This window comes from Rhagoletis zephyria, unplaced genomic scaffold (assembly GCF_001687245.7).
Source record: "Rhagoletis zephyria isolate East Lansing unplaced genomic scaffold, Rhagoletis_zephyria_1.1 Rzeph_scaffold_00019, whole genome shotgun sequence".
Taxonomy (NCBI): domain Eukaryota; kingdom Metazoa; phylum Arthropoda; class Insecta; order Diptera; family Tephritidae; genus Rhagoletis; species Rhagoletis zephyria.
In genome coordinates, this window is record NW_016157103.1 from 442,709 (window position 1) to 458,939 (window position 16,231).

General features: G+C 33.2%; 1 protein-coding gene across 5 annotated transcripts in view; it reads right to left on the reverse strand.

Annotated features, from left to right (window-relative positions):
- Positions 1-15,363, reverse strand: part of LOC108361595 (protein NipSnap-like) — an 81,879-nt gene extending 66,516 nt beyond the window's left edge. The window contains exon 1 of one of the 5 annotated variants that reach the window (XM_017614281.1): positions 15,113-15,363. The gene's annotated coding sequence lies outside the window, so the exon portion shown is untranslated. Of the gene's footprint in view, positions 1-10; positions 1,412-7,946; positions 8,162-15,112 lie in introns of those variants that run through there. The other 4 variants (XM_017614244.1, XM_017614268.1, XM_017614290.1 and 1 more) reach the window with 4 other exon arrangements.
- Between the last annotated feature and the right edge of the window lie 868 nt (positions 15,364-16,231).

Here is a 16,231-nt window from a genome sequence, read left to right on the forward strand (position 1 = left end):
TTTTATTTACTTAATAGATAATTATTACAATTGATGCTTGTAATTAGTACATTTTAATATGGCCAGATTATCTGCTTGCAAAAACTCAACTGGAAATCTAATAATGTAATAAGAAACTGCTTGCTGCAGCTACCTTCCTGACACAAGCGAACACTGCAAAACCGAACCGTGGTATATGAAAAAGAAGAAATATTAAAGCGAACACAGAAGTGACAAAGGCGAAATTTGTGGAACGAACCACAAACATATCCATGTACATCCATATATAAGTACACATTGTAGGTATACGAAAGAACGACGAGCACTAGGTAGCGCTTTGCCTGAAAACCAGTCAATCAGTCGTTGGTTGGCAGCTGTGGGATATAGTCAATTTACGGATGGCGGAATAAAAATGTATATAGAACAGCTAAAATAAATACTAGCACAGCACACACACACACATGTATATATGTACACAAATACAAAAACAAGTATAGCAATGGAGCTCATAGTACATATGGATCTATAAATAAATATGTACTGCTTGGGTACTTTTTGTTGCTAAAACGCTGGCTTAAAAATTTAAAACGTGAATGAGCACAACAATTGCAATTGAAAGTTCCCTAAATAAATGGAGAAAAAACATGAGCTTCTAGAAAGTTTGCTGTTGTCGTCAAAAAAGGAAAATGGGCATTTGCACAAAACAAAATGCGACGACATTCTTGGCTAACCAAATACATACATGAAATCTTATAACGTAAACTTACTAAGGACTTTGTGGTTCTTACACTCTTATAACTGCTCATGGGTTTTTACTTATGCAAGTTTGGGTAGTCGAAGTTTATTGATGAGGTTTAATTGAATTTTCAATTTATCTTGAGGTATTCGTTTTAAAAATAACTACACTATCGATTCAGATGTCCGATTGGACTGTAAAATCTGGACGAAGCTTGCAACAACAAAGTTGTGCTTGGGAATGTTTATCTGTCTTTTTTTTGTGTTAAGCGGTTTAGTACGAGGAAAAAAGCATAATTAAATTGCTATCTGTACCATTTTTTCGCTTATGTGTTAGGGTGACAAAAATTAGCAAGCACATCGTTTACATACATATGTTTGCATGTTTTTGCCATTATTCCTCGTCATCGCTTGACGTCAGTAAATAAAATTAAATGGTTTGCTATTTTGAGCGAGCACTTGAGAAAATAAAAGAAACGTATGCGATTTATTTGACACCAAATAGTACAGGGTTGTATTTATCAGCAATACACATTAGATCCTCATACATATAGTCAATGACTTGAAAAAGAATCTCGGTATTCTAATTTAATTTTAATCCTTTTCTATGTATTTGATTTACGATTCTAATATATTTTCCCTTATATTCAGCCTTATCATGAGTTTCTTTTTCCCCGAACCGGTTCAATTTTGATTTCCATGGTTTAACTATGGGCGGATGAAAAATTTTCGGGTGAATTTTTTTAGGGCGAAACTCAGGCAAATTGATTTCTTAATCATTAATTGATTAAGACTCCATTTATATGCCATTTGATTTTATGAAGTTTTTTATTTGAGAAATAAGTACTTTACATCTACGCGCTCGGATACGGCTGTGGGCTTGAGTCGATTTTTCTGAGCAATTAGTCTATGACTAAATCTCAACGCATTTATGTGTTTATACTGCAGTGTTCTTATTTTCATTTAACTTTGCGTTTTGCAATTTCTAAAAATAATCCTTGGTTTTGTTTTAAAACGCTCCGGTATTCGCATGTTTTTGTTATCGATGTGTTTCATTTTACGCTTCCTTTCACATGAAGTTGAACAGCCATCTTGGAAATCCATTATCACACACAATGTTGCTACATGTTCGATATGGAAAACGGTCCAACTTAGTCAGAAGAAATGCCATTTATTCTCAAAAAAGACATTTTTCGAATAAAAAGTTATACCATTTATCAAAAAAGTAAACGGAATTATTAAATTTTCATATAAAAAATAAGTTTTATTTTGATATACAAAATCCTTTAGGTCGTTTGATGAATTTTGTTCTATGGTCTCCGTCGTAAAGGCAATTTAAGTTGGCAAAATAGAAAAAAGTCGCACTTAGTCATATGAGAAGAATATGGTGAGTGCGGTCGATTTTGAATCCCGTCAATGAGAAGGTCATTATCGTTATCTATAACTTGGGCAATTTCTGACGGATTTTCTCACAAACTCTTCATAACGCCAATTCTGTAATATTCTTCATTTTTCGTCTATCCATTTGGAATGAATCCATAAATGCACACGAGCGCGAATATCGAAGAAAAAATCGGCATTATCGTAACTTTCGAACGGCTTTGGCATACTATTTCGGTTTAACTTTTATTCTATATTCCGATCCTACTTTCTTGCTTGCATGAAAGACTTGCTTATGCAAGTCATATCCAAAGTTACCTGTTCCTGGTACCGTTTTTGAGAAAATTCAGCTCGGGAAACGATACCGTTAAGTGGATTAATAAAGACAAGATTTTAAACACATTACTACCAATATAAGTTCTTTTTAAAGATTATTCGTGTTAAAGAGCTCAAAAATCTTTTGGACAGATAAGATTTTAGGGCCCCTATCAACATTGAACATCTAAGTTGAGTCGTGAACCATAATAGGGGCCTAAATTAATTTCACATTTGTTTCATGAAACTTCCTTGAATATTTACCGAACATGTGGCATGAAATAGTGATGTAAAAGTAGGTAGAATTGTTCGTACTATTCAGTCTTTTAAATTAGAACGTATGTATATTCGGTACCATTTTGGAACGTAACTTAATAACTTTTCGGAAAATTTTCGCTTATTTTCATAGGCATTACAACCCGTTTTCTAATATGGGAAACTTTTCCAATAGCCCCCTCCTTTTGTAAAATGGCATAAACATTGGTTAAAGCTACTTGGAGAAATTCCTGTCAATGCCATTTTTAATAGCTAAATTTGTTGGATGTGAGTCCAAAAGTAAATATGGTACCGGAAGGAGAATTTTTCCATCCACCGCCAAAAATGTATACACATAAAACTACACACTTATTTGCTTGTTAGGTACATTTATCAACATTTAGATAAACCATTTTTCGGCATTTAGGTACAATTTTAAAATTTGTTTTTACCTCCCTTTTATTAGCTCAGGATGTAACTATGTAATATTGATGCGCCTAAAAGATGCAACGATTTCTATTTTCAAGTTACATACCTGATGACAGTACGAATGGAAATTTTAATAGCGAGGGTTTTGTTTTTTAAACTATAGTTTTATTTCATTTTTTTCATCCCCAGTGCGAGAAAGTATTTTATGACGTCAGCGAGGTGAATGCCCATAACCTCGAGTAGAACGTTTTTATTTTATGAACAACTGTCAATTGTTATCATTGGGGTGTTTAAGAAACTCAGATCTTAATTTGACAATTGTTCGTTTACTTTTTTTAATCCAGGGTTTAGACAGAAATAGTCCGAAGTAATCGTGGTGTAGAATACCAACCGTTTGGCAGAAAAGAAAGAAAAATTGTGACTCGATAGAACTTTTCATGCTGATTTCAACCATACCAAATTTGGCACAAATTAAAACCAAATACAATATAAGAAGCTAAAGTTAAACTTTTATATTTTTTACATTTATAATATCTCGGAAACTATTTGACTGATCACAAAAGTATTGATGCTAATTTAAAGATAATTAAGTACCTTTAACGCGACGTATCTAGTATAACCCTTTTTAAAACAAATTTTAAACAAACGCCATTTAAATAAAAATATATTTGTATATGTTTGGTTATTAGATATTTCTGGTTTAAAAATATTAAAGGGAAAAAATTATGCACAACAAGTGAAAACCCCCCTAATTACCTTTATTTTGGCGTCATTAGTTTTTAATAGGTTATGCTATTCAGAAGATATTAATATTTAAAAAATCAAAAAATTTAACTTTAACCATAGATATCTTCTTTATTTTTTACTTCCGCCAGAAACTTTTGGAGGGTTGAAATCAGCACAAAAAGTTCTACCGAACCACATTTTTGGTTTTTGCATAGCTATTTGTTGATGTTCTACTCGACCTCGGACAATTTCTGATTAAATCCTGCAGTACGGGAACAGGCTAACTATCGACAAGTCGGTTGCGGGTTTGGATTATCAAAGAAACACAAACCAAATTCGGCCAAAAAAGGGTTTCATTCCCATAAACTCCAAATAAAAGTGGTGTTAAAGGAGTTTAACGAAAATTATTTCTATGATAAACTCCGAGTTCAAGAGCCGAGTTTAGCATTAAACTCCAAAATGGCCCATACACACGAGTTAATGGCTCAACGTGAACATAGTATAACTTTGGATCTGAGGTTTACTTTTTTACTAGTAAAGAAAAGCAATTATAATATGGTGACCCTTTTCTTCGTCAACTACCCTTTTTTGCGACTTTTTGAAAATTCTCAACGCCAATGCAATTAGAAGTACGTTTACATGCAAATATAATCTCAACCAAACCTCGTTTGTTAATCACTTCGTTTACACAGGCAAATATCAGATTTTTAGCCGTCAAATTTGTTGTGCTTGTTATTCTCACAACTCAAGGAAAAGTTAAGTTTATTCTCTGCGTCACCGCGATCACTTTTTCTGCTATATTAAGCAATTAAAATATATTTTAACTTAATATTTTATTAAAAATACCTTTAGAAACCCCTATCGTGCCTTTTTATTTACTTTTACATTTGACATTTCTCCTCTTCTTCGCAAAAATAATCGTTAAAACTAGGATAGACACTAAAAAGTTATCGGTTTAATCTGAGATTATTTTATAATTAACGAGAGACGAATTTTGTATGGCTAATCTCCTTATATGTGAACCTAGTAGAAGTTCGAAAGGTATTCTAAACTCAAGGACTTCTAAAATGCATTACGGTAGCACTTGTAACATGTGCATACTTACAAATGAAAAAGGTTACATAAGGTGTATGTGTTATTGTATAGCTTTAAAATATTAAAATTTCATATAAACCATCGTATAGGCTTACAAGTATGGAAAGCGCCATTTTGTTTGTTTACATTTGAAAACAGCTGAGATCACCTGATTTTCAATTCTCTCATTCTCCGCACAGAGTTACATTCAAGTTTCAGAAAAAACTTTAAAATGTAAATTGAGAAATATTTTAGAAAAATGTGTTTTTATTCATTTGAATTCAATAAAAAAGAAATTAAAAATGCGTGCCAAGTCTTGCATTTCCAATAATAACGATAAATGTGTATGTTCCAGGCAATACTAACTAAAATATAAAAATGTATGAACGTTTTTGGTGTGACAATATAACTTAAGAACGGCTTCACCGAATTCAACCAAATGTATGCGGCATATTCGGGCCATCATGCAGATATTTTATGTGGAGTTTGCCCAAATTTGGACAAGGGGCGTGGCATATGTATGAAACTTATCGTTTTGCGTATTAATGAATTTCAGTGCATTTAAAGTTTCTGAGGTTTCGTTTACCTTTAGATCAGAATTGTCAAAATTGAGAAATTCAAAGTAGCGATACAATAATCATAGAAAAGAAGATTGCGCCCTGCTGTGATGATGAGTAAATTTACCACAATGAGGAAGAATATAACAATTAAGTGAAAAAATTTTATTTTTACAAATTTAGTGAGCAGTAACGCGTTTCAAGAACGATATTTCAGACAAATCGTTAATGAACAACTATTTTTGCTTCCCGTCTGCTTTGGTTTTGGCAAAAAAGTTCATAAGCTCCTGACGGCGATCAAGTCATTTCAACCATAAAATAATATTATTTGCAAGAACCATTCACTAAAATTTTAACTAACTTTTTATTATTTATTAATTCCTTTTTGATATTCAGCAATAACAAGATGGAAAAAAATTATAAACCAAAATTAGTAATATTTTTATGAATGTAGTTATAAAAGTTCACAGAGGAAACGCCGGAAAACAATGTATTGGCAACAACATAAAATTTATGGCAATTTAGATGTCAACAGAATAATAACTACGATAAAAAAGCATGAAAGAAGTGTGCGAGAAACGGTCAACAAATTTCTTATAAAATATTTTGATTTTTGCTGGGTGTAAATGAAAACTCAATGAGTATTAAGGAAAAGAAAAATTTGAAAATAATAAACAGAAAAAGAGATGGGTGCACAAAAACTTTAGTTAAATGTTTTTCCCAAATTCTTAAAAAGTAAGCAAATCGATTTTTTTAATGTTACTTTACATCTATTTTCTTTTTTATGAATAAGGTCATAAGCATGTACCGTTTTTATAAATAAATCTTATAGCAATATGCTATATATTTATTTATACACTTTTTGGCTGGCGAAATATGTAATTTTTCAACTTAATAGAAAAGCGTATTTAACCACATTACTTTTTTTTAATATTGAATGGCGCAACACAACAACTCTTTTTGTTGCACGAAACCCTTGAACACGTGGCTGTCATCTATTTCTTCTGTTTCGACATTTCGGTATTTTGCATTTCTTTCATTTTGACGTCATTCGCATTGTCAGATTTTTGAAATTCGTTTTGGTTCGACATTCTGCTATTTCATAATTCTTTCATTCTCATGTCATCCATCTTCCATTTCTTACCTTCCATTGCCGTTCGCATCGTCGAACGTGCCTGTCAAACACTGCCGCCATCATGCTTTTCAGTTTGACAGGCACGTCCGCTGTTAGAAAGAGAATAGACAAAAAGGGGCATAGGATTCCATACTTGTAAGTATATACGATGATATAAACACCGGAATTAATTAAATTGAAAGCATATCTTGCGAATTTTTACGTTTATTTTTACAACTTTAGTCACATAAAGCTTAGTATCCAGCTCTCAATAAAAGCAAAAACTCCATAAAAAAGGTTTAACGGCGAAAAAAATTTCATGTGTCAAATTTCCTTAAGGCAGTACGCAGTTCTTATGAAATTTGAAACGCTTTCTACTACGGTTTTCTAAAATTGTTTGTGAAACAGAGCACAAGGCAGCCCATGTTGGCAATACATATATCGTCGTTTAAAGTACAAAACCGCGTATCGTCATTCTGCAAAACCGCGTAACTGACATTGGCTGCCAAAAATTGGATTTGCTCACACAAGCTCTTGGCTCAATCCTTATCCATTCGTCCTGAAATATACTAGCCAGAAATGCGATTGCTTTATAAAAAAGAGAACCATTTTGAAATATGAGTGTTTTTACGCTCTAGAAAGTAATTTCTACAACTTCACATACGCGGTTTTGCATTTTGCTGATACGCGGTATTGCATTTTGTTAATACGCGGTTTTGCACTTTAAACGACGATATATATATATATATATATATATATATGCCCCTTCCATTACTTCGTGAGGAAAGAGTGAGACAACAGGCAGGCAGGTGAAATATCAGATGTCAAAATTCCTTGGAATCACACACGAAATAATGGCAATTAGTTTCTTGACAGTGTCCTTTAGAGCTGGTTACTAAGCTTTAAGCATCCCCGCTTCGCTTATGTCGCGGTAATTTTACAGGTTATTTTTACATTTTGACAAGATATTTTCTATACAGAAGAATATTTTTCACTTGAGTATGCAAAATTTTACTCTATCGCTTTAAAAAATTCTGTCCACTGGCAATTTCTTTTGGATTTTGCTAACATTGTAGAAACTACTACGCCTATCGGGGCACTCTTGTACATTTAACACAATACAGTCTGAAGAAAACTAACACATCATTGTTTGCTAAAAAAAAAACAACCAAGTGGCAGCACTTTTTCCAACGGCACCCTGCAGCCCTACTCACACACACGCACGCACTTGCGCTACACGAAATGGCGTCGGAAGTTTTAATAATTAAAACTAAAATGCAGAGCACAAAAAACACATCAACTGCATGAAGATTTTTTTTGTTTAATCCTTTTATTACACTTAATTAATCCATTTGTTTGTGTGTGTAGATATGTATACATACTTTAATGCCTTCTAAATAAACACTCACTTGCGTACACTTTCCGAACACGAAAAATCCATAAAAAATACACTTCACCACGCGATGGCCGAACGAACAATGAAAGATGTAAAAGCAAAACGGATAGAGAAAAGTGGAATGTGGAATGCAGTGGATGGTATTTGGGTGTGTCGTGTAAAAACTGTGCACTTATTTGTACGAATGCTTGATCGCAAATACCAGTTAAAGTAATCGCAAGAATGGTATGCACAGTATAGACAGTAACCAACCTTTTTGGGTTGTTGTTGTAGTAGTCATTGTTGTTGTAGTTATATTCACTCCTGAGGAAGGCACGGGGTTGTGTGCTGCTATTTAATGGCCTTCCTCAGACTTTTTCTTAGATTTCAGGGTTGTGTGCTGTATTATTATTAGATAAATAAATTTAAGCATTTGTCAAATCGTGATTTTNGGCAAAAATGTATGTACAAAATACGTATATTTATATTAAAAATTAAGTGATCAATTATGAAACATATAAATCTTTACATGTTCTGTTAAAAAATATCTAAAATAACAAGTTCTATATCGTAGCAGTGGCCACGTTGCGTGTTTGTCACAGACACGGTTTATGTCAAAAATTTTGAAGTGAAACTACCTTCTAAAAATTATTGTATCATGGTATGAACATTTTCTGCATACTTAAGTAATGTTAGTTGTAGGGATTCATGATGCAATAACAATATCACCATATGTAGGTATGTAGTCAAAGCTCGTTTCGACGCTCCCTTAGCACAAGGTTGTATTTTGGAAGTCATTTGTCGAATTTAGTACTCTTTTTTGTAACAAAGCATTCATTTTATGTTTAGAAAAAATTAGATTTTCGACAATTTTTTATGAAAATTTTATTAAAATAAAAGCGAAATGATATATGTTTCGGGATACTTGTAAAATAAATGTTTACTAAACTCAAACACAAGATTTCTTGTAATTTTAAAAGTTCGATATATTGGCGTGTATTCATAGTCCAGCTACTTAGTCGAACCTAATAAAGTTGCAACTTAAATTTAAGTACCAACTTAAAATTCACTTCTATTCATAGTCGCATTGCAAGTGTTAAAATGTATCGATTTTTCTTTACAATATTTTACGAAAATTTTGGGCGAAAGTTGCTGAGGTCATTGCTCTACTGGGTGAAAATTCGCCGGTATTGTGTTTCAACGGAACGGTTCAGAAATGTAGGTATTTGCTAATTTTATTGGCTATGTAAGATAAATACAAATAAAATCATTGTTTAGGACTGATTTGTTGATTCCGGGCACGAAAAGTGTTTTTTTGCGTTCCTCATGCTCTGGGCACTTTTGGCACGGGTAGACACATTTTTGACACTTGTGAGAGAGTAACTTATTTTTATGCTCTAATTACCGAAAAAGCCCGGACGCGTGTGGAACAAACATATAATCTTTTTAAAGGAACAACAAAAAAAATCCGTATTTTTTTGTGACTTTTGACACACATTTTTTCGGAGTAAAAATTGTCGTATTGAGATTTTAGAAAAATAATTCTGAAGCTTTAATGATGGTACATTAATTACAGGTATTCTCTTCACAGAGAGTTTTGCTTTAAGCTTAGTATCCAGCTCTTAAGAAAAGCAAAAACTCCATATAAAATGACGTACAAGAAATGGCTAAGAAATTTTCTTGAGTCAAATTTCCTTAAGGCAGTACGCAGTTCTTCAGAAATTTAGTACGCTTTCTACTACGGTTTTCTAAAGTTTTTTGTGAAAAAAGAGCACAAGGCAACCCAGGTTTGCAACAGAAATATATGCCCGTTCCATTATTTCTTGAGGAAAGAGTAAGGCAACAGGCTGTGCGTTATCAAAAATGTCAAAATTCCTTGGACACACACGCGAAATAATGGCAATTTTTTCTTGACCGTTTTCTTAAGAGCTGGATACTAAGCTTTACATCGAAATTCGTGCTCCCTTATTTTCATTTTCATTTCATTTTGGACTGGCTTTTTATTTTCGCTCAATTTAATTTCTATATTTTTTCAAAACAAAAAAAAAAAACGTTTGAAATGACGTGAGCCATACAAATATTGAATTTATTTACTAAGTAAATGTTTTTTTCGGCTTTTGCAAATTAAATAAGTCCTCTGCAAGAAGGTTTGTTTAAAAAAATAAGTGTATATATATGGTATATGGGGTATGGAAATATCCCTTTTCCCTAGCAGTAAATAGAGATGGGCACGGGACTAAATATTTGGTCACGATCCCGCCCATCCCGAAATTAAATTTTTAAGACCGAACCCGCCCATCCCGACGTTTTTCAGAATTGTACCGGAGGTCCCGTGGTTGCCGACATCTATCACTAAGAAAAATTCAATGAAAAAATGAAAGATCTGGCCTCTTCCGATTATTTTGATTTGCTTTGCTGTTAGTTTTCGTCCCAATAAAACATAAAAAAGTGCATATTTCACACATCGTTTTTAAGGACGGTTTTCCGAATTTTCTGAGGTTGCGGTTTTATCGGCAGTGTTGGGAAAGGAGTTTGGTCCCGTCCCGCCCGCAAAATTTCACAGACCTTCCCGATACCACCCATTCTGGCCAATTTGAAATCAATACCGTGGGTCCCGATATTCCGCGTCCATCTCTAGCAGTAAACCTTTTAGTGTGGGCAACAATGATGTTTTTTAAATAAGATAGATCGGAATCTGCGCTCTCTGGGAAGACAATACCACTAAGGTTATTGTACCATGAGCTTTAATTCGGTTCAATTCTTTGTTGGTTTATCCTAGCACAAAAATTCTACAATTAGGTATATTACTGTGCTTAAATATAGATTCAAAGATGTTATCATTAAAAATTTAAAATTTTTTTATAGAAATTAAAATTAGGTAGAGCTACATGAATACATTTTTACGCATATGTAGAATTGAATTGAATAAAAAACATCTAATTGTCGAAATTATCTAGGTTTTGGTAAAGTACATACATTTATGGCGTTATTCATAAAAAATAAAGTAGGTTTAAAGTGCCGGCGTTGTGCCGAAACCGGTTTGTCTCCAAACCAAATTTGACAAGGGATGACGGAAAATCGTTCCACATTACATCACACTCCTACCCTGTCGGAAACACCAACAACGAAAATGAGTTATCTAAGCGCTTCAAATGGATTTTTTCTTGCTTATTTTCTTCGGCCCTGCTTATTATCTACAATGTAGTTAGAAATAGCATCTGTAATTTTATTGGCGCATATTCATAGTCATATTTAGTACTCAACTAAGTCGAAACTATTCTAAGTCACAACTAAACCTATTCATAGTCGCCTTAGTTTCGACTTTTTTGGCTAAGTACCAACTTAAAATTTAGTTTCGGCTGCAGCTGCAACTAAGTCGTAACTAGGAAGAAGTATTTTATCAAATTAAGGGAAATCAGACGAAATATGTAAAAATTAAGTTGGTAGAGGGTGAATTTGATAATATTGAATAATCTCCAATTAAAATTTACAAAGATCGATACATTTTAATCGGAAGATGAAATTAAATTCGTATTACAATTCGAATAAAGCTACTTCACAATTTTATAATTGGAATAATTTAGATAAATTCTCAAATAATAAGTCAGTTTCACGCTAGTTCTTTTAAAGTAAATTTGTGCATAACATTTAGATATCTACTATTTGTATGTTTCACAGCATGCTTTCGATAAACATCGACTTCACATCACTGCGGTTGTTCTGGCTATTTCACACAATTAACAAGAAAATGATACCTTATTCTTTTGCATAATCATGGAATGAAAATAAAAATTACATAAACGGATGATCAAACTTGACATTATTTAAAAAAATGTAATTTTTCCAAAATATCGTAAAGAAAAATCGATACATTTTCACACTCGTTTTGCTATATCGTAAACTAAGTCGAAACTACTTAGTAGAATTCTGAAATGCTACTATGAATAGAGGTAAATTTTAAGTTGGTACTTAAATTTAAGTTGTTAGTTTCGACTTAGTTGCTGGACTATGAATACGCGCCATTGTACTTTACGCCTCCCGAAACACTTGACATAGGGGCAAAAACATCATCAACGTGGAGTTGACAACTAGGTAAATTTCATATCATAAATTCAATTATACTATGTCTCCATTGTGAGATTTAATGAAGATTTAGCCCTCTGACGAGATTTGACGTTAAATCTTTTGAGATTTACCATATAAAATTAAATCTCGAAAGGCAGTAGATTTAAGTTAAATCTTCGTCAAATCTTCAATAATATTGATCAATAAGTACAATTTGTTGGATGTGGCAACCACAAATTCACATGCCATAAGTCAAATGACATTTGTGTTTTCAATATACAGTTGAGGACATTGAAATCTAGCCTATCATAAAAACATGAATTTTCGTATTTTTAGGGATTTTTATATTTTTGTTAGTTTGGGAGGAAAATTAGTAATACATATTTACATAACTTTGGTTGTAATAAATTAAGAAAATATTATTTTAAAAACTAAAAATTTAGAAGAAATGTTTTATAGTAATATCATGCAGAGTCTTCTCCGCTTTCTATAAGTCATTTACGCGCTGCGACAAAAAATTTATAAATTTCGGTAATGGTTCTGCTTCGATAACATTGCACCGAACATCCTCTAGAACTCAGTTCGTATTCATGATATGCCAAAGGCCCACGATTGGATTTTCGGTTCCCTCCTATGAATAAGAGAGTTCTACAAAAATTTTTCTTTCCGCAAATGTTTTTTACCGTTTTGAGAATTTTTCTTAAATTCGGGAAAATGATTCGGAATATAGTACCATTCTTTACACTTCCCAAACTATACATTATACATACATATTTACCACGAATAAGAAGCCAATAATATTCAGAATTCATATAATGAAATTCCGCTTGGTACCTTCCTTTTATCTGTCTGTATATCAATGTTCGCAACTGTATTTATAAAATCATACATAAGCAAACGTCAAATATTTAAAAATATGAACGTCAAACATATCTCGGTGTGGTAATGGAGACGGATGTGATTTAGCAACTGGATTTATTAAATCTTAATGGATAAATCTCTTAATGGAGACATAGTATTAGTCTCTATTTGTATATATGTAAGTTCAAATATTTGATTTGAAAATTAGCTCTTTAAACTAATCCTTGCACTTTAATTGCTCATCTGTAATTTTATGTTAAAAATTAATTCCCAACGTTACAAATGAACAAGTAAGAAAGTCTAAGTTCGGGCGAAGCCGAACATTAAATACCCGGCGCAAGTATTAAATATATCTTTTTCACCTTTCCGAAAGCAACCGCCACATGGTAAGCCTTAAATTTCGTAATATTGAAGTTTCAAGCATTTCTGAAATTTACCGTTATATGAAAAGCTCCGTAATTTTAGTCCGATTTCAATAATTTTCAACGGTTTGCTTTTATGTGGCAAGCACCATAACCATACCGAGTTTGATACANTCTGAAATTTACCGTTATATGAAAAGCGGCCTCAATTTTAGTCCGATTTCAACAATTTTCAACGGTTTGCTTTTATGTGGCAAGCACCATAACCATACCGAGTTTGATACACATTGGTAGAACGGTTACCGAGGTACATATATGTGATCATAAGTGGGCGGTGCCACGCCCATTTTCCAAAATTTTATCATAAGCGTATTTTTTGGTAAAGAATTTTTGCAAGGCATCAATTTTGAATAAATTAGCTTTAATATTTACTGATTTATCGAAGATATCGTATTTCTCTAAATTACCGTTATATGGAATGTGGGCGTAGTTATTGTCCGATTTTAAAAATTTGCGGCCATTTGGTATGCTGTAACAAGGCCAACAAACTGTGCCAAATTTGGAAGAAATTGGTGTAGCGGTTACTAAGATATACACATGTAACCATAAGTGGGCGTGTCTACGCCCATTTTCCAAAAATTTATAATATTCTTATTTTTCGTCTAAAAATTATTGTAAATATTAATTTTGAGTAAATAATCTTCAGTAGTTACTAAAATATCGCAGTTTTCGTATTTCTGAAAATTACCGTTATATGGGAGGTAGGCGTGGTTATTGTCCGATTTTGCCCATTTTCAATACCATCCGTCCTACGCATGAAAGAAGTACACATACCAAATTTCGTTAAGATATCTCGATTTTTACTCGAGTTATCGTGTGCACAGACGGACGGACATACAGTCACCGCTTAATCGATTTCTCTTTTCATTCTGATCATTTATGTATACATTTGTCTATATCTATCTCGATTCGTTTTGCCTGTTACAAACAACCGTTATCTGAACAAAATTAATATACCCTTGTGCACAAGTGCGCTCGGGTATAAAAAGTATGCTGTAAAACAACGTACAGTTTCCTAAGTAAAAACACTATCAGCTGATTGGCAAAAAATGCTTCGTTCCATTTCTATTACAATTTATTCAAATTACACTAACACACTGAACCAAAAACACAACTATAGCTTGCCAGAAAAAACAGTAAGAGTTACGTTACTTATGGACAACGCTGTAAAATGCTCATCAACCAAACTCTATATCGTTTGCAAGAAAAAAAGTACAACGCAAGGGCTATTTTCAAGCCCGTGAAGACGGCCGGTTATATGAATTCGCCTTGGCGGCAACCCTCGTTACCATTTATGAAATTAGGTTCTTTCCGTAACAATCCGGATCGGATCGGGTAATTAAAGAATAAGCGAAAAGTTTGCTCTCAAAAATGGAACGCAAACGCAAGCAAACGTCAAATATTTAAAAATGTGAACGTCAAACATATCTCGTAATGGTAATGGAGACGGTTGTGATTTAGCAACTGGATTTATTAAATCTTAATGGATAAATCTCTCAATGGAGACATAGTATTATCATGAGTTTCATTTTTCCCGAAACGGTTCACTTTTCACTTTTGGTTTCCATGGTTTTACTATGGGCGGATGACAAATTTTCGGGTGAATTTTTTTTCAGGCGAAACTCAGGATAAGGCAGATTATATGAAAGATTTTTTTCAGAACACAATTACAAATAAATTCAGGTTACACTAAATCTTTACTAATTACCCAGTCACATATCAGCGGCCTCATAAAATTATTACGCGGTATTTAAAATTTATCAGTAGTGGCAGCACTCTTCTAAATTATATTGCAAGCTGCAACCCTTCACCCAAGCGTACTTACGTGCGAATTATAAAATGGTAGCCGCCAGCCTTCGTGGAAAGGATAGAAACTTGAAAAAACTAAATTCACCAATGCATTTTATAAAAACCTTGTTGACTTTTTGTTAGGTACGCTTAGAAAAGCTCTTATTGACTATGCACATGTGTATGTATGTATGTATTTATGAACAATTACTTCCGCGCACTAAACACAAAAAACTAGCGAAGAAAAAACGTGGCACACCGCACAAGAGCAAAACTGAAAATGAAAGAAATGACATAAAAGAAAAGAAACGGTGATTCGATTTGTGGAATGTAAGTGGATATTGTGTACATGGGAGTGATTGTGTTAAAGGAAAATGGAATACATAAATGTCGTCGGAGAAAATCTTGCAATGCAGAACCGCGCGGTAAATGCGGTAAATACATACATAGATAAGTACATACATACATACCCTACAAGACATTGCTGAGCACTTTAGGCAAAAATTCTCACACATTTACACTTTTGTTTTTGTAGTACGGCATAAATGAGTAGTTTGACTATTAGTACTGAGGACTTTCTGATGACAACATTGAGGGGAAAGTACTCAATTTTTTCCCATGGCCTGAACGAAAATGAGGACTTTGATAAGCACTTTTGTGATTAGGGATAATGATAATATGAGTACTCATATGATACTCAGCTGTCTTGTAGGGTATGTACATAGATACACCTAGTAGGACAAGTCTGCGTCTTTTTTATATATTCACAATGTTTTTTAGGTAAAATATTTTTCGCTAATTTTTAAATAAGAGTAGGTGAATGCGAAGTTATTCTGCTAGATGTATGTATATGTAGATATGCTAATTTTTTGCATAAACATACATATCGTCATTTAAAGTGCAAAACCGCGTATAAACAAAATGCAAAACCGCGTATGTGAAGTTGTAGAAATTATTTTCTAGAGCGTAAAAACACTCATACATCAAAATGGTTCTCTTTTTTTATAAAGCAATCGCATTTCTGGCTAGTATATTTCAGGACGGATGGATGAGGATTGAGCCAATAGCTTGTGTGAGCAAATCCAATTTTTGGCAGCCAATGTCAGTTACGCGGTTGTGCAGGATGAAAAATTACCTGAGTTAATTCCCAGAGGGG